At 39.9% G+C, this 25,179-nt stretch overlaps 1 protein-coding gene across 17 annotated transcripts in view; it reads right to left on the bottom strand.

Annotated features, from left to right (window-relative positions):
• PCDH15 (protocadherin related 15) overlaps positions 1–25,179 on the bottom strand; it is an 819,982-nt gene that overhangs the window by 313,549 nt on the left and 481,254 nt on the right. The gene's annotated exons all lie outside the window — the stretch shown is intronic.

The raw sequence follows: 25,179 nt of genomic DNA, 5'->3' as shown, positions 1-25,179 counted from the left end.
AGGCTTATTAACCTGTGACATGCAGATGACACAGCCAAGCTTGTTAAAAATGAGGAGCAATTAAAGCACTTGCTGATAAAGACCAAGGATTGTAACGCAGTGTACAGAATACTAAAATCCTCACAACTGGATTAAGAGAGAAAATGTTGAAGTCGTTGAGAATTTTGTCTTGTTTGATCCACAATGGAAATAGCAGTCAAGAAATCAAAAGACAAATTGCACTAAGTAAAACTGCAGCATGAAACCTCTTTAGGGTGTTGAAAATCAAGGATGTTATCTTGCGGATTAAGGAGTACCTCACCCAAGCCATGGTATTTCCCATTGCCTCATGTGCATGTGAAAACTGGGCACTGAATAGCGAATATTGTAAAAGAGTGTGGCAGTTACGTAATCTCCTGTCAACTTGAGTGAAGGGGTGGAGTCTAGCCTGCCCATCAGGTCATAGTCAATGATGAGTCTGTGTGGGCATGGCCTTCTCCTGAGGATTCTGGAAACTCTTCTTCTGGAGGCAGGACACACATGCTCTCTGCTTCACATTCAGTTGATAAGCCACATGAAACTATGCTGATGGCAGCCAGAGCCCTTGAGCTGGAGGAGTCACATGGCGAGCCATGCCAGTGCTGAGATGCTTCCACAAGACTTTTTGTCCACTGCTATGTGATCTCCAAGCTTTCAGCATCATTGTATGTGCTGCATGAGTCTGTAGAAGAATTTACGGACTAGTATTGGACATAGGGGCTAATATAAAAATGCTGGACTTGATCTGGACTGAGCTGGGATGTTTTCTGAACATACAATTACTCTTGGATATGAAACTCTCTCTTACACACTTATAAGTCTCTGGATTTGTTTCTTTAGTCAACCCATTAAAAGTGTTAATATATTTGAATTGTGGGGAGAAGTTTATTGAGGGAAGCATGGACTGCCAAAAGGACAAACAAAACTATCTAGGAAGAAGTTAGGCCAGAGTACTCCTTAGGGGCAATAATGGTGAGACGTCATCTTTCATAATTTGGACTTGTCAGGAGAGACCAGTCCCTGGGGAAGGACATCATGTTTGGTAAGGTGGCGGAGCATCAAAGAAGAGGAAGGCTCCAGAGGAGTTGGATTGACACCCTGGCTACCACAATGGGCTCAAGCAGGGGAACAATTGTGAGGATGTCACGGACTCGGCAATGTTAACTCCTGTTGTGTGTAAGGTCGCTATGGGTCAGAACCGAATCAATGGTACCTACCACCACCACCAACAAATCTTCATGAGAGCGGCCAGCCTCATCTTTCTCCATCAGATTGGTTAGTGGGCTCGAACTGCTGACCTTGTGTTTACCAGCCTAATGTGTGACACAGTATGCCATCAGGGAACCTTAGAGGGAATTAAAAATCTGTGAAAACTATGACAGGAATCCATATTCATGGAGTATTGATTCAGATGAAGGACACCTCTGAGGATGGATGGTAAATGCTGCCAGGTCAGTGCATAAGCGGGATCCTGAAATCTGAGTAGGCGGCAGTGAACGCTGGCAAGGATTACTAGATCTATCATAGTACAGTAGGGCTGGGCCTGTGACTGGGTGGTGGTGGCTGTAAAGTGCGTAGCGTCAGAGACTGAGTGTCATAAATAGACCAGCTGAGCTAGGTTCAAGCAGAGGTAGAAGGGATCAACATAGAAAGTGAGAACCTGAATTTGGTGCTATAAGCTGAGTGGGTGAAGAGTGGATCTCTTGGCAAAAGGTTTTCCCAGCTTCCTGGCATGGGGCGTTCAAACCCATTTAGAGAGAGTAGGATATTCATACCATCTAGAAAGGTATAAGAAAGTCAGTGGAGATAAGCCGGGCTAACACGAATGTGGTCAATGTGGAGGTGGGGGCCTCGCGTGGTTGCAAACTGCAGAGACGGTTCTGAGGGCACGTGTAAGATCCATCTGCATAATTCGCGGTTCAAACCCACCAGTCTCTCCATGAGAGAAAGGTGAGACTAGCTGCTCCCTGAGAGATTCATATCTTAGCAACCAGAGGTTAGATTTAATATTACAAGTATGTGCAACCCAGGACAAGAGTTATATAATTGAATATTTTCATTTTCCTAATTAATTTCTCTGAAGGGAAAAGATTGTTTCTTATTTATCTCAAGTAAAGTGTTACCTTCGTTCCAGATCAATTAATCCTTAGTAGTTTAGCATGGAAACAACATGGGCAATTTTCAAGATCAATATGATGTTTTACTGTTTTCCCTAGACAACTTGACACCTATTAGCTTTTTATTGAGTAGCCTTCACAACCTCTCTTTTTATTCCTTTCGATTTACCAAAATCTCTGGGAAGTAACAACATTTGCATAGTTGGGTGTTAATCAACAATAACAGGAAGTATGTAAAGCAACACACACCTTCAAAGCATGCAATACGCTCTGGGTTTTATTTATGAAACAACAGTGAGACTCATTTATTGCCAAGTTACTAAAGGTAACACTGATAACTGCTATTAAAATGCCACCCGTTATCAAGTAGTGTTTGAACAAATATTTCATCTTCAAATCCAGAATTCAAAGTAGTTTTTTTATTGTTTAACATTTAGAAGGAGCAGGATAGTTTAATTCTGTTAAATTAAAGGGGAAAACCAAGCAGGCGAACAAGAAAGAACAGGTTTTCCTGTCACGCAGTTAGAGAAGTTGTAGCCTTCTGAGGGAGGAGCTAGTGGGGGCGCTATACATAAAGTAGTCGCTGGGTGGGAAGTAAGTGAAAAGTGCATTTTCTACTAGCGTTAAGCTTCTGCTGTAAGGTCATTTATATGAAGCAGTGGACAGAGGGAGGTCCCTACTTGTTCCACAGAGCCTGAATAAAAGAGACTAAAGATGCAATTGGATTGTTTTATAAAACAGGAGAGAGTCTTCAATGGATTTAGAAACAGTGTGATATCAAAGAGTAGAGTAGAATAGAGAATGTTGTTGTTTTGTGGTCTCTCTTGATAAGATGTTCGGAGTACATGAGACAAAATCTATACATTCCGGTTACTAAGGAACATTCTGGCTGCACTTCTTCTAAGACAGTTTTATTGAATCTTCTTTCAATAATCTTTTCCAGTACCATAATTCAATGCACTGCTTCTTCCTTGATATTTCTAATTTAACGTTTACTTTTCACATGCATATAAGGGGACTGAAACTACCATAACTTGGGGTCAGGCACCCCTTAGACTTCAATGTGCTAGTTTCCTCTTCAACATTTTAAAGAGGTCTCATACATCTCATTTTCTGAATGCAATACATCATTTCATTTCTTGACTGCTGCTTTCAAGAGCAATGTTCATGGATCCAAGCAAGATGAAACCCTTGACAATCTAATCTTCTCTCCTTCCCTTTATGAAGATGTTATCTATTGGTCCAGTTGTGAGACTTTTTGTGTTCTTCAGAATGGCTTCTCCTCTGCACTGAAGGATATAGTTGAAGTCGTTCCCTACTCAGAGCTCTAGCACATGCCCTCATTGGCACCTGCAACACCACAGTAGTTCTCCTGAAAATCTACTGACGCGTGTATGAGATGATGCATCCACCGTGGAAGACAGCATGGCACCTCCTCAAAAAGTCGAAAACAGAAACATGACCAACAGTCCTTCGACTTTCTAGATATTCAAAAGAAGAGCCATATGAATCACAGCACTGTGCACAATAACAAAGAAATGCAAACAACTTAAATCATCATCAGTGGAAGAATGGAACATCAAACTTAGGTAGCATGCACACAATGGAATACTATGAAACATGAAAGAATAACCATACATTTGTTAAACACTTCACAACATGCTTAAACTTGGAAGACATTAGGCTGCGTGATATCAGTCCATCAAAAAAGGGCAAATGTTGACCAAAGGTCTGTGAATTCATATGTTGGCATCATCTGAATTCTGCTCTGTCATTGCATTCCTCTCTCCAAGATTCACTGTGCCTAAAAATGTATCCATGAATATGATGGCACCGAGATGAAGCGATAGTAAAAGTTATAAGACATAACCAAACACCGTAAGGTTATCGTTTCTGGGGTAGGGGGCTCCGGCCAAAAAAGTCAATTGACATAATGCGGTCCACAAGGGACTGTTCTACATCTACCTCAGAGAGCGGAAACAGTCCTGGGCAGCCAGCTAAAGTCAAGCTGTTGATGCTCCCCATCCCAAGGAAAGGGGAGTGATGAAAAAGATACACATAGAAACATTTACATCTGTCAATAAACACATGAACCATGTGAACACACGTCACCATGACTCTGGGACTGAGAATATAGATAAGCCCTGGCTTCCACTACCAATGGCTCTGAAAGAGATTACATTAAACATCCTTGCGAAAATAAGAGAAAACAGTGAAACAAGTGCTGGAACCATAAAGACATCAGATTTATCTTTCATATAGAGGGTGGTCACTGCATGAGGAAGATCAAGAATGCATCGATCTGGACATCAGGGAGTTAACTGTGGTGCTGGCCAGCCACATGGAAAGTGCCACGAGTGCCAGGAGAACAAGCAGCTGTGTCTTGGAAGAAGTGCAGCCAGCATGCTACTGAGAGACAAAGATGGTGAGGTTGCTCAGATGTTTTGGATATGTTGTCAGGAGAGAGCCGTCCCTGGAGACGGACATCATACTTCGTAAAGTTGGGCAGCAAAAAAGGGAAGCCTTTTGACAAGATGGATTGCCACAGTGGCGGCACTGATGGGCTCAAACGTGTGAGGATGCCTGGGCGGCGCTTCCTTCTGTTGTGCACAGGGGCGCAACAACAACAACAACATAGTGTCTGACTACAGCCATCGTCCCTCTTCAGGTTGGGGCACTGAACCGATACCTAGGGCTAACTTTCCCTCCAAGCCATCCGAAGTCAGGTCAGTGAACAATAACAACACAGGTGAGGTTCACACACCTTAAAATAAGCAGCCATTGGAGATAAAAATGGTATCATTGATCCCACCACAAAATCCCGATGGGTTAGGTAAGACAGAGCAATGAAGTGAGATGAGCGATGCTACATGGATGTTCCTGTCATGGATGGGATGGCGCAGAATGGGGCGCAAGCAGTAACTGTGAAACTGATGATCTGCTTTGGAAACCTTCAATTGTAATTTAAAAAATAAGACTAAGAAAATAAGACCAACGCATGAGCAATAGCCACCCAAAGAATGTATGAGAGCTCAACCCTAAAACCTTTTTGAGGGACACTGTGGTTTACAGTGGGAGCTGTGAACATTTTCACTCTGGACATGAATTCACCCTCTGGTAAGTTGCGACCACTAACCATCAAAGTGGCAGTGTGTAGGGCACGTCCGAATATCAATGGCAACTCCCTAAGCAGATCAAAAGGAGAAGGCATGCTGGTGGCTGAGTGGGTTGCACATTGAGTTACTAATCATAAAGTAATATCTTCAACTCACAAGTCACTCTGTGGGAGAAAGATGAGCCTCTTTGCCCAGAACAAGTGCCAAAGAAGTGTGTATTATTCCTCATTGTATTCCAAAGACTCTGTAAGGTAAATGCTCCTGGGCTTTTGAGTTCCATGTTTTGGTGTAGCTTTCTAAGATTCTCATAAAAATGTAGTGTGTGTGTGTGTGTGTGTGTGTGTGTGTGAGAGAGAGAGAGAGAGAGAGAGAGAGAGAGAGAGAGAGAGAGAGAGAGAGAGAGAGAGAGAGATTTCTGTCTGAGGACTGTTCAATCTTGCTCCCTGGTAATTTTCTGGGATACATTACTTTCAGGAGGAAGACTAGGTGTTATACTACCCAGCCTCCTGCTGGGCTTCCCATCAGGACCTTGCTGAGCCCAGGCATCTTGAACTTTGAGCAAAATCAACTCTTTTCAGACACTGTGAAATTGCCATATTTAGGGAAAATGAGGAGTTCCCTGAAGAGCTATCTTCCTGCCCAATATGCAGAAGCACACCAGTGTAAGTGTCTTAAGATGGTCTCACTAAGAAAATTTTGAACCAGTGAATGTGACCATTGTGGGATCCCCCTTAAAATAGAGTATCGCTCCGAATAAAACGCCAGGCTAGGGATTTGATTTGACCCAGGACATCTGACGGTTCCATCTCATTTTTAACACCCACGGGAGTGTGATGTCTTTGTTGTTGTCCTTTGCTTCTGTATCAGGATAATGATTTGGGGTTTGTACTTTAAACTGCTGATACCAGAGTTATTTTGGGATTTAAGTAGTCGTATTAAGAAAATGCATTTCTGTTTTTGTCTTTTCTTACCCCTGAAAGACTTTCTAAGGTGTGGCATGCGGGTTTGTTTAGTTTGTTTCTGTACGTACTGACGGCAACCACTTGCTCTGCTCCCTGCAGATTTGCCATGGTTCTCAGTTCTGGGACCTAGACACATTGTGACCCAGAAAAATTCTAGAAAGTGGTATTTTTTTGCCATTCGAGAGAGGCACTTCTATTTTCAAAGAGCTCTGAGATAAGTTTTTACACATGTTGCTGAGGGGTGTTAAAGGAATGTTAGCTTTGAACCATTCTGAGGAGCCAGACACAGTGTTTTGTTGTTGCTACGTGTTACCATCTGACTTGTGTGTGCATTTTGGTTGGGATCACCGAATCTTGAAGGAATTCACAGGGGGATCTGCAGCAGTCCCTACATCGTGTTATAGAAACTTTAAAGCAAGAGTTAGTTCTTGGTAACGTGGGGACTGCCACTTCTAAAGATCATAGAGCAGATATCGGCAAGCGATTTCCAAGAATCCTTTAATCAGCAGCCACCTTTGAACTGGAAACTAAAGGCGATAACTGGTAATTTTATCTGGTGAACTAATTAAATAGCTACTTAAGTATGCATTTGTTTCTTGTTTTATTTTGTGCTTTTTTGAAGAAATTTGGTGTTGTTCATAGTAATAAAGTAGAAAATCATAAGGGACACCCTAGGCAATGACCTTATAAGCCTGTTATTTAAACTGACTTCAGAGATGCAGGGAGTGTTCAATCCTCTCCCCAGATGATGACCATTTGAACTAAGAAAGTGAATGAGATTCCACATCGGATTTTAATGTTTTAGTTTTAAAATCCATATGGATTTCTTTCATGTAAATGCCCTCAGCCCAAGGAGAAAACAAACAGATTCTTGGGATGTGCTGGAGAAAATTTATTTCTTTTGATTGACATAAAAGGACCTTCAAAGGGAAAGATTTGTCCATGTAAAATATTGATTAAATTAGTATATGTGTCTCTGTTTATATTACTAGATGCTTGTTGCTGTTCTGGGTTCTGACTCAGAGCAACTCTCTGTATGCCAGGAAGAACTATGACCCGGCCCCGCACAATCCTCTCAATGGTCCTGTGCCACACTACTGATGCGGCCACTGTGACAGCCCACCTAGCTGAGGGCCTTACTCTTTATCAGTACTCAACTTTACAAAGCATGCCGCCTTTCCCCGGTGACTGCTCTCTTCTGACAATGTATCTAAAGGGTTATATGTCCAGGTATAATTAACATTCCTCCCCTCTCTCTAAAATTCTCTCACCACTTTAGACATTATGATTCAGCGATTACAATTTTTTCTTCGGTAAACAGAAAAATCACAATCTCATGAGTAGAAAGGGGACTGGAGTTATGAAGATCATGTTGCTATAGTCAAGTGCAGAATATAAAAACCAGAAGCTGTGTGACTATCACACAGAGGATGCCTGGAGCCTTCAGCTCTGTGATTAAGCAAGTGGCCGTCTAAGAAATCATCATCAGCTCGTGCGGAGGAAAGCACGCCAACCTTAATGCAATCAAAGGATACATTAGAAAAACCTATGATCACGAGAGGGGTCGTATTGAGACTCAAATTGTAGCCCTTAGATTGAAGAATTCTGTGACATATTGTAGGAGCTTTAACTCCATCAGCAGTCTTAACATACATTCAGCCTTCATTAAATTTATGCCATTAACTAGAAATATGACAGCACTTTTTCCCTCCGGCGGGGTATGCTTGAAAGTTAATAACTCCTCTATCGGGCCTAGCGAAGAGAAATGTTGCCCCAAGGCAGGCAGTGGGAACCTTTGTTATTTATAACAACATTTGTGGGCCATACAAATTGTCAATTTAAAAATTAACTTGCTTAATTTGGTCAAACATTTAATGAACTCACCCTTAGTGTGAATGTGGGAATGCCCTTTCTTTGTTGAGGTATGTGATGTTAGCTGGCATTGATGATTTCATAGGCCTTTTACCTGCTCTCCAGCTAAGGGGACCTGTGGGACATTAGGGCATCAGGACCCTTTGTCATTAGCCAGATGGCCAAAGGGCCCCCAAATAAATCCTGGAAAATTTTCTAATCCGCAATTATGTATGTACCCCAAAACCCCCTTTCCCTACTTCTACAGTCCCACTGAGACAAAACCCAAGCTCCGTGCTACGAGTGGGTGCAGAACTTCCCCTGAGGGCCTCTGATACTGTAACTACTTAGGGCAGTAAAGCTTCTCCTCTTTCTCCCTCAGAGCAGCTGGTGGTTTTGAACTACTGACCTTTAGCTTGGTAGCCCAAATGGTACTACCCGCCCCCACCACCACCTTACCAGAAGTTAGAAGCCAATAAAGGCTACAGGGCAAGAGGGCATGGACAATTGAGGCCCTTGAGCCAGGAAGCCAGTATATGTGGGTGGGTCCCAATCTAGGCCAGGTGGGCTTAATTCAGCTAGTGGGGTCAACCAGCACCGTCAACCACGCCTCCAGCCAAAGGTCCTAAAGGCTGGAACTTGGAGACCTCCAGTCTTTTCCAGCTGCTCCTCCGAGGCTCTGCATGGCCGGATCACTGTCTCTCTCTCTCGCTGGCTTGTGTTCAGTTTACTGAAACGACTTCTGTCCTTTATAAACACCCACTTGGATTACAAACTAGGCTTTAGCATGAATTCTTTCTCATGTGAGGCCCAGGACTGAGGCATTTCCCACCTGAGAAATCTAACAATAGTTTCTCTGCTCCCTATCATTAATTTTGACGATTTCTTCTAATTTCTACTGACTATTAATTAGTCACATGTTCATGAATTCTTTGGATACCATTAAGGCACCATGCTGATAATCTCCCTGATCTGAATGATTTATCTTACTCTTGTATTTGTTTGTTCAAGGTTTAAAAAGAAGTTCCTAAAATATATTTGAATTTATGGTATTCTCTACCCTGGACTAAGAAAATATGTTCCTTTGACACAATTGTCATTTGAGTTCAGGCAACTCTGTGACGTTGGGTTTGTCCTGTGCATTTAGGATCGTTAGCATATTCATGGCCTGCATCCAGAAGATGTCAAAAGCAGCAACCTCCAGAACTCCATTGTGAAAACCAAAAATGCATATATCTTAGGGATGAGCACATCTCACCTTGACGAAACCACTACTTTCAATCGGTCTCCTAGTTTCAGACACATAATAAAACAAAGCCCCAGAATTACTGCAGTTGAGATCATCCCATTAAAATCTGAGGCTGGAGGAGCCACCAGTGAAATGATAAAAAAAGAAAAAAGAAAACGATGATGGCAACAAATGTACAAATGTGCTTGACACAATGGATGGATGGATGGATGGATGGATTGTGATGAGTTATATGAGTCCCATTAAAATGATTTTTTGGGGGAAATATTTTTGAAAGTAAGTAAATAAAAACAGGCATGTTTTCTTTCAAATCAGCATCCCTGGGACTTTGGTATTCAACCTCAAAATTAATTTACTATATTAATGCTCTACAGATTTGCTTTATGTTCTTAGGCAAGAGGAGACACAAATTCTATTTAATGCAATATGTTCAATGACCCCTAAACTTCTCCTGATTTAAAACTTGAATAATTGTATGATAGACAATTCATGAAGTGTGGGAAACTAAGAATCTGGATGAAAATGTAAACAGGCAAATTCTCTATGCTCGTACTCATGAGCTTTGGAAGGTTGGCGCAGGTGAGGGAGGTCTCCCCCACTTATGAGATAGAGATGACTCCACTACAAATTCTCCAGATTGTTAATTGTCTCCACAATAGTCCCCCACAAATTGCAACTTCAAAGCTGTCTCCTACTTGCGCTTAGCTGCTCAGTATGTGCCCACAGGTTATCCATCTCAAAGAACAATCAGATTCTATTGTCTGTTTCACCCAAAGGATACAAACTCCCATCAGATGCTAATCACAGTTAGTTCCCTGGCTAGAGGTCAGGGACATCCAAGGTTGAGTCAGCTCAGGAACTTACAAAGTGAAGCCTCTGACTTACTCTAGTGCCCCCCACCCTAGGGTGCATGTGCCTGTCTGCTCATAAGTAAGCCTCATGACTATATAAAGCCATTGGAAAATACAATTGCTCTCCCTTGATCCTGACATTGAGAAAGGTGAACCCCATGTGTCTCCTTATTCTGTCTCCTTTTTTCTTTTTTTCACCATTGCACAAGCCACTCCTCATGACCCGTTCAGTTGCGGGGCTGGATCCCACAAGGAAGTAAGCATATACTTTAAATTTGGAAAATACTTTCACAACTAATTAGAACTAGAAGTAGAACCTGGAGGATCTGAAACCAAGGAAGCCAATAGGGCTTCACGTGAAGTTTTAAAACTAGAAGGGGGAGTGCTGATGAAGTATTTAGGCAGTTTTCTTTAATCCGTTGGGAAGAGTTTTACATATTGACAATGATTTAAGCTTAGTGGGAAACAGAAAAGAACAGAAAAATTCTCTCATCTCCTCAGATTCTGAGGTCACAGGTTTTATTTCTGATTCAGCACAACAGTTGTGAGAACTGCCAGAGAGAAATAATTCAGGAATTTGGGGACCTGAGAATGTCACTTCATATTCTTTACTAATTGATAAAGTGCTGGAATTTATCCAAAATTAGAATAACTAAAACCACCATAGCAAATGTATAGGTATATATTATATGTGTGTACATATACACATACATATAATATATACCTATACATTTAAATATATATATATATTTAGAGAATTATTTATTATTATATTCACTGTATGGAAGTAGGATCTAACTGCTGCTGCTGATTTGTTTTCTTAGAATCAAGCAATAACAAATTTGGCAGATTTTAGCCCTCATTTCAACTCTCTTACTTTTCATCACCATATCCTTTCTGGAGGAGAAAATATTGCTGCATGTTCATAGGCCCCACTATGGCAGTCAAAGTGCATCTTACAGCCCCAAATCACTGCCAGTGATTCAATTCCAACTCCCAGTGACCCCATCGGGAAGTGCAGAGCGGCTCCCAGCATTTTCTAGAATGCAAACCTTTATGGGAACACACAGTTACATCTTTCTCCAGCCACGCTGCTGGCCGGGTCAAATATTTCCTTCAGCAGCAAAGGGCTTTAATCACTGTGCAATCAGGGTTCTTTCCCTCTGTGTCTTAGAAAAGTATAAAGCTGTTTTAAGGACTCTATCTGTAGTGAAGACAGGTGATCAACAGTCATTTCTGTGCATTTGTCCCCCCATATACTGAAGGAAAAAACAAAACAAAAACTCAATGCTATGGGGTCAGGGCTGACTCAGCAAACCTATAGGGCTGGGTAGAACTTCACCCTTGAGCGTTTCCAAAACTAACTTTTTCCCGGAGAAAAAGCCTCATCTTACTCTCTTGGAATTACTTGTAGTTTCAAACTGCTAACCTTGCAGTTGCCAGGGCTCCTTATACAGTGCACACTTTCTCCAAGGAAGAGTACTAGTTTTCTTCATGGACATTCTAAGTCACTCCTGCTCTGTTATACTCTATTCTGCGTCAACCCACCTCCACCTCATAGTATCACAGTACTAAAATGCTACTATGATACTAAACTATGATACTAAAACTGAAACAGTAAATAATTTTAGAGCCATGTAATTATTAGAAAAATAAAACACAACTGTTAAACATTCAAAAGAATCTTTTGGAAATTTGTTCCAATTCCATTTCATGTAGTCTTAAAAGTCACATTCTTGTTCTAAGAAATATTTGTACTTAATTGAGTATGTATTTCCATCAAGACATTCTATCCATTCATTCCATGTGACCTAATCTTGGAGCTATATCATTCTAATTACTCATTTTAGAGTTGGTCAAATGACAAGATTATTGCCATAATCTTTAACTTCATATTACAGAGGGTTTGATAGTTATGGTTCACAGGGCTTCTTAACACAATTACTGGGTAGATTGAGACAAAAATAACAACAAATAACCAGACTATGTAAAATGCTGGTTCTAGCCTTTTTTGAAGTCATATTCATTAGACATTCAAGGGTATTTCTGAGTACCAGTTGTATTCCAGGCAAAATTTTAGTTACTAGGAATATAATACTGTATAAAACAAATACTTTTCATTGATATTTGGCCAAAAACAAACAAAAAATATGCAAGAATGCATATAGAGTAAAAAGTAGACAGGGTAAAAAAAGTGGGATGATTATAGTATGTAGGGATCATTTCCTTTCCATACTGTGATCAGATACAATCACGTTGCTAAAAGGGAATGCAAACAGAAACCTGCAGCTATGGAAAAAGCTTTTCAGGTAGGAGGCTGGCAGGTACAAAGATTCCTAGGCAGGATTGTGCTCAGTTTGCAAGGAGTTAATGGAGCAGGAGTGCGACCAGTGAGAGGAAGGACATCGATTGGGTTTGGCAAGTCTCAGAAGGACATCATTTATTCTGAATGATTTGGAATGATAGTGGATACTTTTCAAAAAAAAAAAAAGAAGAAACCTAGAATTTTCAAGAATGACGGTATTATGTTACTAATAGACTCTACTGGGCCATCAATGAAGTCCAAGAGGACATTACTGCATTAATCTAAACCAGAGGTGATTGTGACTGGAATCAGGGTGAAAGCAGGGAGAGTTGGCAAAAAATGGTGAAATGCCGGAAATCGTTTGAGGTCAACAGAAATGTTCATTGAGTGAAAATGAGAAAGAATGATGAGAATCGAAATGGCCAGAAGTGCTCACAAAGCTCTTGGCCTGAGAATTGTTGGAACGAGGTGGCTGTCATTAATGGCGGGTTTGTTTGTGGATCATGATGAGAAAGTAAATTGAGAGAAAGTAATTTGAAAATGTTAGAGCAAATTGAGAAGGTGATTTTATATGTGTTGGTTTTAATAGTAAAAAAGAAAATAAATGACAATGACCAAAAAGCTTACATGGACTTGTGGATTCTCCCACCCAACCCCCCACTAATTGTTTACTGGTGCTATAGTTTCTAGCATCACAAAACACAGACACCAACATCAATATCATAACCTGACAGAATTCAAAAGACCTCTTTGAAGTGTTCGCGAGCAAATGTTTCACTCTGAGGACTAAGGTGTGTCTCACCCAAGCCAGGGCATTTACTTCAAATGCATGAGAAAACTGAGTAGTGAATGAGGAAGACGAACAAAGAAGATAATTGAATTATGGTGCTGGTGGAGTCTATTAAATCTACCAGGAGCCAGTAGGACAAGCAAATGGCTCAGAAGAATTTCAGTGAGGAGTAATAGTTAAAACAGAGACTCTGGTACCCTTAATTGACCATGTTATTAGAAAGGTATGGTGTTGAAAAAAGACACCCTGCTCAATATAGTAGAGAGTTAATGGGAAAAAAAAGAGGGTCTCAAGGAGATTCATTGATTTCATGACTGCAAAAATTTACACAAACATAGCAATGATTTTGATGATGGAATAGGACTGGGAATGTTTCATTCTGTGTCTCTCTGAGTTGTTTCTAACTCGATGATGTGTACCACCACCAGCAACAAAAACAGTAATAATAAAACCCCATGCTTCATCACAAAGACTGTGAGAAGCACAACTTAGTTTAGATAGGAACAAGGAATGCTACCTTTTCATTTTTTAATTACGGAAATATAATCCAAGGCTATGAGTACAGGTGTAAGTACACGGGGAGATGGGGTTGTGGGCTGTAGCTGTCATCAGGCAAATTTGGGGGAAAAATATGGAGCCTGGGAAGTGATCAAACAAAGCTGCACTTGAGAGTTGGCCCCTACCTCTAATCAAAATACAAACAGAGAATCATCCTCTGTGTTCTTCTGTCCAACTAGACATAGCACTTTGGTTCTAAGCTCAGTGACATCAGCAAAGATTGTTTTATCTTATTCAAATCCCTGATCATTTTTTTTAAAGATTGCAAGCATGACTTTGTTCCTTGTACCTTAGCAAGTTTTCTGTGATGTCAGTTGTCTTCTTGTGGGATGAGGTAGTTTACTGTGCCAAACTGGCTGATAACCGCATGTGGCGTTAATTGAAGGGCAGAGGGATAAATGGCTCAGTGAGCCTCACCTTTTGAGTTCTCTGGTCTCTTGATTTGTATCTTCGGACCAGGGGGCAGGTGCCTTAGCAGTTCCCTGCTTCAGCTAGCAAGGCTCACTTCCTGCAGGACATCCCTGAGGAGAAGACCCCTGAATCTACCCCGATGCAGCCGTGGGTGCTGGAGCAGCTGTGTGGAGACCCCAGTCAGCCCTGAGATGCTTACACATTCAATGACTCAGCTTTCCTCCTGCAGTCAGCGTCATTGCGTCTGTTTTGTAAGATGGAGGAAGACTTTGTGGATTGGTGTTGGACATATGGGTTATTGGGTTAAAGTTGGACTTGTGGGCTTGGACAGCACTGGGTTGAGATGTTTTCTTGATGTGCACGTAACTTTTATATAAAACTCTCTCTTATACACGAGTTTCTGTGGATTTGTTTTTCTAATGTACCCAGATTAATACAAGGGATAATAAGATAAAGTTTTACCATTTTCTATGTACTTCCACATCCTTTTTGGCTAGCATGTAAATGAGCTACAGAAATCATTCCTAATTGCATTAGATTAAGAAGGTGAATTATGAAGTCATAGCCCATATCTTTTCTGTGGCAAAGACTCATATTTTTATTTATTAGCCTATACATTTATTTATTAACCTTCTTTCAAGACTTCAGAGGAAAAAATGAGAATAGTAAACTTTTTACAATGTGTCAGAGGTAGGGTTTTTACTTTTCCAATCCCCCCGCCCACCTCTCTGGCTCTCTGCTTCTGAATGTAATGTTGTGTATGTAAGACTACATGGAGCTCAGTTATTCTTTGGGATGAAGAAGATACCCATATAAGGAGAGAAATAAACTAAAAATAAGACTATACTCACATTTCACAGATTTATATTCATAGAAATACAAACTCGTCCCAAGATAATACTGAGTCAAGTGATCAAAGTGTGTGCAACATTGCCACATCAGACCATCTTCAGGAAGGGGAGAAAACCAACGAAAGGGCCGATGTCAGTGTCAAGGGACAGATGCTTAGCACTGTAAGGCATGGAAATCGCTAACCACGTGTCTGTCTGCCACGTGGGCTTCTAATTGTTCACGGGCATGTTGCATTATTTTTAATGATTTTTTTCTCAAAAACCATTTTAAGTTTCCTCACATAGCTATATATATTAAATGAAATATTAATTAAATTCTAGAAGCATGTACCTAATGTCAATGTCAACTATATTCCAACTTTTTTATCTACACCCAAAATGACCTTATTCTTTTGAAATAATGTTAAGGATGAAAGAGACATTTGATATCTAGTGAACAGAAAGATGAGAAAATACGTGTACTTCTACCACATGTACTGAAAAGAAGGGGCAAAATTAATGAGACTCCATGCCCCACATGTATCAAAATGATGGTAACCTACTAAACAGAATAAATCACACATTATAAAAATGAAAAGGAAATAGTTACCTTTTCGTGTAATGATTCCTATTTATCCACACAGCAACACATTAAAGAATTAGAATGCAAAAGGAAAATCTCCTTTAATGGCAAAAGAGCAAATCTCCAAATGGAATATTCAGAATGAACCCGATATTATAAATGACCTGGAAAACTCTACGGTGAGAGGCCTATGATTCCTGGAGACTATACCTGCACCAGCTGAGAGGCAATCATGAATCATGGAACTCCTGGGTCATCTACTGGGCAAGAATTACATTCTATTTTATTAGAAAAATTAATCAAAACATAAACTAAAAAGAAAGAGAGAAAAGGAGAAACCTCAAAACTTGTAGAACATGTTAAAGGTGTCAGAGAAACTAATTCACACCTCTCAAATGACCTGTTAATTCATAGGGACATGTTACATGCTAGTTTGCATTTAATTCAAACCGTTCTGTAAATCGATCGATTCTGTAGTCAGATTATAGGAGCGGGGATTTTTTTAATCAAGATTATAAATATAATTCTTTGAGGCAAATCGGTTAAATTCTACAATTAATTGAAATGATATGTACACATTAAAAGAGAGTACGTGGTATACACTGGGGAAGCACTCCTCCGCTCATGCTCAGGTCGTTCATTTGCAAAATGCCTCAGTGTTTCTAAGCTAATCAGAGGGGGCAACATTCAATTTCGGGATTTAGTTCACACCTTTCAATATTTTCTTTTGCTATTTGTGGTTTCACTTATAGATGAGCTGGTTTAGCGACTACTAAAGCTTCTAGCAAGAAACAAAACAAAACACACAAGAAAACAGTAAAAGGAAAAAGATCAAACTGCCAGACTCCCTCAGCATACCTCAAGGTAGAACCAGAAGTTTAAACAATCATTAATCTATGGTTTTCTAATAACAATAGGCATCATCTGTACAACACTTTTTCTTTCACTCCTGTTAAGGATCAACCATAACAAATCAACTTGAGGAGGGAAAGAAGATAATTCCATAGAATTAGAGTTAAGCTTGTGTCAGTGTGTGTTAGCGGCCATGGTGTGGTTTCCAAATAATAACCAAATATACAATAGATTAAAATACTGTTCGGTCCTGTAACAACCTCACAATTGTTGTTATATTTGAGCCTGTTGTTGTACCACTGTGCCAATCCATCTTCTTAAGAGTTTCCCTTTTTTTAGATGCTTCTCAACTTTACTAAGCATGGTGTCCTTCTCCGGGGGCTGGCCTCTCCTAATAACACATCCACAATACATGAGATGAAGTCTTGCGCCCTCTAAGGAATACTCTGGCCAGACTTCTTCCAAGACTGATTTGTTTTATATTCTGATCCAGTCCCACAATTTAAATACATCATTTCATTTTCTGGTGACCCTTATTCAATGTCCAACTGTCACATGCATATGAGGTGATTGAAAATCCCCTGGCCGAGGGCAGGCACACCTCCGTCTTCAAAGTAGCACCCTTGTTTGCCAACACTTTAAAGCGGTGTCATATAGCAGATTTATCAATGCAATGACCATCTGATGTTTCGACCACTGCTTTCATTAGTGTTGATGTGGATCCAGAAAAGAAGACATTCTTGACAACTTTAACCTTTTCTCCATTTATTACGATGTGACTATTGGTTCAGTTGTGAAGATTTGGGCGTTCCTTCTATTGAGGAATCCTTGATCTCACCAGCAAGTTTTTCAAAAGTCCTCCTCTCTTTCAGCAAGGAAAATTACGTCATCTGCATATTACAGGTTGTAAACAAGGCTTCCTCCAAGCCCGATATCACATTCTCCTTCATATAATGGAGCTACTCTGATGATTTGCTCCTCATACAGATTGTTTTGTGATGGTTGGACCAGAGTGTAGCTGCCTTAGCCAGTTTCCTGCTTCAGCTGGAAAAGCTCACTTCCTGAAAGACATCCCCAAGGAGAAGCCGCATGGACCTACCCCGATGCAGCCCTGGCTGCTGGAGCAGCTGTGTGGAAACCCCTGCCAGCGCTGAGATGCTTACACATTCACTGACTTGGCTTTCCTCCTGCAGTCAGCATCACTGTGTGTGTTTTGTGAGATGGAGGTGGACTTTGTGAATTGGTGTTGGACATATGGGTTAATGTTGGACTTGTGGGCTTGGGCAGCACTGGGTTGGGATGTTTTCTTGATGTGCACATAACTTTATATATAAAACTCTCTTATATATGAGTTTCTGTGGATTTGTTTCTCTAAAGTACACTGACTATCACACTTCCTAAAAGCATTCTGGCTATAATTCATCTAAGACATACTTGATTATCCTTCTGGCAGTTCAAGGTACTTTCAATATTCTTCACCAACACCATAATTCAAATGCATCAATTCATCTCATGTCTCCCTTATTCACTGTCCACCTTTCACATACATATGCGGTGATTGCAAATACCAGAGCTTGGGATAGGCTCACCTCAGTCTTCAGGGTGACATGCTTACTCTACAATACTTTCGAGATCTTGTGCAGCACATTATCCCAGTGTAATATGTCTTTGACTTCTGTACTGCTGCTTCCTTGAGCCTTGACTATGAATCTAAGAGAGATAAAGTCCTTGACAACTTCCATCTCTTCTCTGTTTATCATGATGTTGTCTAATGGTCCAATTGTGATGACTTTTATTTTTAGGCAGCCCAGAAGAAAGTATCTAAAAATTATCCACATAAGTGAAGGAGAGTAGAAGCAAAATAATTCATTACAGAAAAAACATGCAACTAAACACAAATGATGGCACTTTTAGAAGAAATAAGAGACATAAAAGATATAATACCAACAAAAAACAAATAGCTAACTGACAGGCTAAATCTTTATGGGTAACTATGTTTGTTTGTTTAATGTAAATGGATTAAACTCTCCAATCAAAAGTCAATGAGTAAGAGAAGGATTTTCATAGAAATATTTTATATTAATTCTCCCAGAGATACATCTCATATCCCCAAATAAAATCTGTTGAAAGTTAGTGGATAAGAAAAAGTATAGTCATGAAAATCATTACTATAGGGAAATTAGGATACCTATATTGATATTAGACAAAATTGATTCTAAGTCAAAATCTATTGTAATATACAATGAAAGAAATATTAAAATAATAAAAGCATCAGGGAAGGAATACTAGCTATACTATGTAACTAGCAGAGGCATCTGAACATAAGCAACATAAGCCCCAGAAGAACTGTTGTGAGCAACAGCTCTCTCACGAACAATCATTGCAGAACTCCTTACACCACATTTGAGACAGGTGTAACTGAGCTGTTCTTTGCTTTTTCCCCCATGACTTAATCTCCCCATTTGTAAAATTGTAACAGTAATTGTATGCTTATTTTATTTTATTATGTTAACTAAGCAAAATTATCTGTATTAAAGTACATTGTCATTCAAAATGTCTTTGTCATGGACAATGGCATTCTTTGTAAAATTGGGCAAATAGCCCTGTCCCACTGATATCAAGCTTGGCCATGTGACTTGTGGTGCCCTGTGACTTTGTGAAAATAACACATGTGGAGAAGGATAAAGCTGTACATGCCCATCAAGATTTACAGGTTCAGAAACACAAAGAGGCAGTTCTGTTGTATTACAATGCATCAGAATGGTCTTGATGGCAGCGAGTTTATAAAGACATTTTGAGTCATATGAATTCCTTTGGTCAGTGAAATATGAACAAATGATACATGCATTCTATCTGGTAAAAGACAAAGATCTAATTTGCATTTTAAGTCTCATCCCCTCTTTGCCCTATGTCCCATCCTCATGTCCCTTATAGTGAACATTGTTCTCCATAGAATGATCTGCCAGGATCTGGATAAGGGCTTTTCATTAGCCTGGGTTTTGAGTGGAGACAGAATGCAGCACAACCAGTGCTGACTGGCAAAGGGCAAGGGCACCGAATGAAAAGTGGGGGCTGTATCTTGAAGCAGTACAAAGTGAACTGTACCGTACAAATAAACAAAATTGAAGTGGCTTGAAGAGAAAGAGGGGAAGTGAGGAAACTGTTATTTGATGTATTTGACCTGGAAAAAATATGCTAGAAAATGAAGAATCATTTTTTTGAACTGCTATCTTGGAAAGTGAATTATATATCACAAGTGACTCATACTCATTCAAGTGATCTCAATGTGCCACCTACAGGTGTATAGATGGATCCTATATCCATCCTATGGTTAGCCCATGTGACTTGTCTTTTGGGTGTGTGATACATAGTATTATTGTGTCAACCTGGCCAATAAACACATGTGGGGTTAATAAGGCTGCAGTTTAATTGAAGGGCAAAGAGACAAATGGCTCGGCGAACCTGGTTTTCTGTCTCTTGTTCTCTGATGATCAGATCAGTGCGCATCTACTTTAGCTAGTTCTTGGCCTCAACTTGCGAACTACACTGCCTGTGGGATACCCAACCCATGGACTGCGTCACTATAGTTTGAGGTTGCTTTGAGACCTGCTTCGTCACACTGCTGGTGTATACATCACTTGAGGTGGGGACTGTTGGACCTTGTCATCTGGCTGACTGTTAATGACCTCCCATGCTATTGGCTGCCTGTGGCTGGATTCCCTCTATTCCCTTACAGAAGACTCTGCTGTCTGCTTCCTTGACTTGCACCCAGCAGCCCTGGTGAGTTGAAGGACTTCCAGTATTAACTGTCTCATGGAAGTGAGTTGAACTGAGCCATTTTTACAGCTCTGTGAACTAATTAGCTGTTTTTTTAATGTTTTCTATCTATCTATCTATCTATCTATCTATCTATCTATCTATCTATCTATCTATCTATCTATCAAAGTTTCCTGTTTTTGTTTCTGTAAAGAATCCTGTCTAACACAGTAGGTGTGGGGGCAGTGGAACATGGACAGAGTGTCCTTTGTTATCCTGTGATATGCAAATTAAGCCAATTTATGGTATTTTGTCTCTCTCTTTATGCTGAGAACAACTTTGTCCTAGGTAGGGGCTGGTTTATTACTTTGAAATTCACATAAAGTGATGAAGAATGAATCAGGAGCTTATCTGTAATGGACATGCTGTATGGGTAAAAAATATACTTATTAACTTTTAAATTATTTAAACTTTAAATGTGTGCTTGTGTGTACATTTCACAATGTAACTATCCTTGCTAATACAGTAAATAAAGAACTTAAATAGTTACCCTATCAATAATAAACATAATATTCAACTTAGATACTATTTTATGAAGAAAATGATGATTATAATGATGACGTATGATGACGGGTGACATAAGATTTCACTTCATGTTTAAGAATGGAGAACTATGCAAATAGTGATGAGGGTAGGGGCAAATAACATGATCCATAGGTAAGGATAATTTGGAACAAATTAGTGCTCATATAAGCAAATGTGGTGATGAAAGCTCATGTTGTCTGGCTATCTAATGATATAGGTCTGGAGTCTTAAAGGCTTGAAGGCAAAGAAGCAGCCAACAAGCTCAGAAGCAACAAAGTCCACATGGAAGAAGCACACCAGCCTGTGTGATCACGAGGTGTCAAAGGGATCAGGTATTAGGCACCAAAGAACAAAATATCATATCATTGTGAATGATCAGGAGTACAGATTGGGAACCCAAGACCCATCTGTAGGCAACTGGACATCCACTTACAGAAGGGTTATGGGGAGGAGATGAGCCAGTCATGTTGCAGTGTAGCAACGATGAAACATGTAAGTTTCCTCTAGTTTTTAAATGCTCCCCCCCTCCACTATCATGAACCCAACTCTACCTTACAAATATGGCTAGACCAGAGGATGTACACTGGTACAGATCAGAGCTGGAAACACAGGGAATCCAGGGCAGATGATCCCTTCAGAACCAGTGATGAGAGTGGCAATACTGGGAGGGTCGAGGAGGGTGGGGTAGAAAGAGGGAACCCATTACAAGGATCTACATATAACCTCCTCCCTGGGGGACGGACAACAGAAAAGTGGGTGAAGGGAGACAATGAACAGTAAAGATATGACAAAATAATAATAATTTATAAATTATCAAGGGTTCATAAAGGAGGGGGGCTGGGGAGAGAGGGGAATAATGAGGAGCTGATACCAGGGGCTCAAGTAGAAAGCAAATGTTTTGAGAAAGATGTTGGTAACAAATATACAAATATGATTGACACAATGGATATATGTATGGATTGTGATAAGAGTTGTACGAGCCCCCAATAAAATGATTTTAAAAGAAAATGATACAAATCTAAAACTTGCTGTCTTTGACACAACTCACAGTCTCGTTTCCTATCATTTACTCACCTTTAGTGTCAGGAAAATTGATCAAAATTGCAAAGGGATCAAGAGGGAGGAAACTGTCAGAGTCAACAGATTGTTGTTATTTCAACTTGAGGAAATGTTTTCATCCTCAATTGTTTTCTGATAAATGTTTAGCGACAGACTCTTGAGTGCACGTGCATAGCCAAGTCGGTGTACTGATTCCCCACGTTTACTCATTTATGTTACACACATTCTCCCAGACTAATTTCAAGCTACTGCAGTAATGTTGCTGCACATGGAGTTGGGAAGCAATGTGCATAATTATCTCTCATGACTCTGGTTCAATCAGATGATAGCACTCCATTATGAGAAGTTTTGCTGAGAGGCCAGAATTAGATATAAATTCTCTTTGGGGCCAGATTCAGATAGAAAAAGCTGCTTCATAGTGACGTGAGCCAGCTTAAGCATTTGGAGAACGTGAGCTGTGGCTAACTGACAGGGACAGAACAGGTGCTTCTGCCCTACTTGCCAAGGGAATGAATGCCCAAAGGACCCTGTAAAACCAGTTATGAAAAACAAACACCCCGAGGACTGCTTGGCAAACATCTTAACCTTGAAGCCAGACCCTAGTGAGAATCCTGACACGGACAACCCTCAGAAATAATTTTGAAACAACCTAAGATCTACAGACCGAGAGCAGCAGACAGATAAACCTGAAAGAAAGGATGCATGAGGCCCAAGGCCAGACTGAATAACTAATTAAAAAGTTGCTCGACCACCTGCAGTGCAGCCCCCCCTTCCATTTGAAAGTGCCATCTGAAAGCCAGAAGTGCCCCCCTAGGCAGCGTCCTCACTCCAACTTTCTAGGCGCTAAGCATATCTTATCTCTGCTTAAGGTAGGCCATCTCAACTCACAAGGGGACCCGCATCCTTGCTATTGAAGGACTCTATGCTTTAAGTGACTCTGTGGCTTTACTCTTTCTTGGCTGCTGTGTGCCTGTGTGTGGGTGAGGCATATCTCTGGACGCTAAAAAACCACAAGGGTTTGGGACTTGCCAGTTCCCCCCTGGGTGACAGCCTGGGTACCGGATTTCATAGTAACATCTTGATACTCTGTCAATTCAACATTCAGGGGGAAGATTATTAATATACTGAAACAATCCTAGCCCCCTCAAACAAGTTTTGACTAGAAAGAGAATTGTGGGGCAGGGTGCGGTGGCAAGGACTGCTGTCTGAAAACAAACTAACTCCTTTGAGATCAGTCATAACAGATTGCTTTGAGTCCAGTCATCTTATTTTTAAATAAATTTCCTTCCAATCTCTATTTCTCTATATTGAGTAATAAGTGTACAGTGGTCAGTGATACATCTGTGAGCAGGATGAGGATGAAGAAGTTGCATGCTGCCTGAGGTACTTCTGATGTACCTTCTTCTGATAACTCTTTAAAAGAGTAATTTAGTGGAAGCTTTAAAAATATAGGTCACCAGTTCAAATTCAATCTCAGTTGATCATGAACAAAAGTGGATGGTTGGTGGCTTATCGAGAAAGCCTTTAGGATATGATCCTAATTCTTTCTTATAGAGACTGTCACTGCAACCTGAACCTTTTCAGTGAATGGAAATGGCAGGTCAGGTATATATTCAGCCTTTGTACCAGAGATATTTGAGATAAAAAAGGCCAACTCTTTTTCATCTGTAACTCACAGGTAGAATTATTCTCCATAATACGATTCCTAGATCTTTGTGGGATTTATTGAAATTATATCTCCATTGTCCCACAAAGCAAAATTATTCCTTACATGAAAATGTATTACATAAAGGAACAAAGAATATTTAGATGTTAAAAAAATTTAAATTTCTGGCCCTCAACTGTCTAATCTAGGATTTCATTTTCTTTCTTTTCCTATATTTTCCTTTCATTTTGTTTTAATGAATGAAAACCATGTGAATAAAGAGATTTTAAAATAAATTTGTATATTGGTTTTCCATGTTTATCATTGTAGTAATTTCATAGGTTGTCTCATGAAAATATGTAGAATTATTTTCATGCGTTCTGATATATTTTTTAATAAAAATGCTCAACATTCCCTTACTTTTAATGCCTCCAAATCCATATAATTTTTTGGCCACAGACTTTGATACTAAATGGATAACAAAACCAAGTTCTGTCTAGGTAAGTGAACAAAAGTAACAATATATATACTTGAGCAAAGACACCAAAAATATCTGGTACAGCCAATCAGAACTAAGGCCACCATATATTATTAGTGGAATCTAGTGGAAGGACCATTTTTTTAATTAATTGGATTGAATTAGCTGGTTGTAGGAATCACTTGCTGTTTATGGGATTCAAGTTCCACGTCTCCACATGAGGACTCTATGCTGATTATTATTATGCCTTCCTTAATATTAACAGTCTATACAATCCTCACTTTGACATGATCAGAATTTGTGTTCAGAGGTGTCAATAAATCAAGTGAAAAATATTTTACCAGTTTTATGGACATTACATTCACATCACATACAATTCAATAAGTCAATCATTTTTCTGAAAGTTACACAATCGACAACACGACCACGTTTGCAACATTTTCTTCTATCTTGTGCTCATTATTGTCACCTCCCCATTTTCCTCCAACTCCCCTGCCATGCCGTTGATGCAGTTACTGTTTTCACGTGTTGACCCACCCTGGATTGCATATACAGCAAAACATACTGAGCTACAGATTAAAAGAAAGAAAGCCTTAATGAAAAAGAAGGCAGAAAATATGAAAAACCAGAATAATCTTAAATGGGTCAGAAAGGTGATCAAATTATCAAGTGTTATATTTTAAAATAATGCTTCTGTCTGACAGCAAGGCGTTGTGAGTGAAATGTCACTGTGCCTTGTACTACCTTATCAGATGGTAAGAATTGATGCTGGCCTTTTTTTTTTTCTAGCTCAGTTACAGTTAAACCTTTCATAAACTATATTCTGAATCCTACTAATCTGACATTCTAATTCAGAATTCTCACAGTAGCAATTCCTTCTCTGTTTTCTTTATAGCCATAGGCAGAATCATAATTCAATGTATGGTCCTAACTAATTTTCACAGCGAGTGGCAGTTATTGACACTATAGGTAGAGCAACTTGAAGTTATCTCCACAGTTAGTTACACGCCTGCCCAAGTTATCAGTTTCCATGAAGCTAAGCTACAAAGAGCAATATCAGTGAAAGGGTCTACTCGTCATCTGAAAGCCTGACGAGAAACAGCAATCAGAAGCTGGAGGCACAGTAGAGATGGTTTCAGAATTGGAATGCCAATCCTCAGTTT

Source organism: Tenrec ecaudatus, chromosome 16, assembly GCF_050624435.1.
Source record: "Tenrec ecaudatus isolate mTenEca1 chromosome 16, mTenEca1.hap1, whole genome shotgun sequence".
NCBI classification, from domain to species: domain Eukaryota; kingdom Metazoa; phylum Chordata; class Mammalia; order Afrosoricida; family Tenrecidae; genus Tenrec; species Tenrec ecaudatus.
This window is presented reverse-complemented; position numbering and strand designations above follow the sequence as displayed.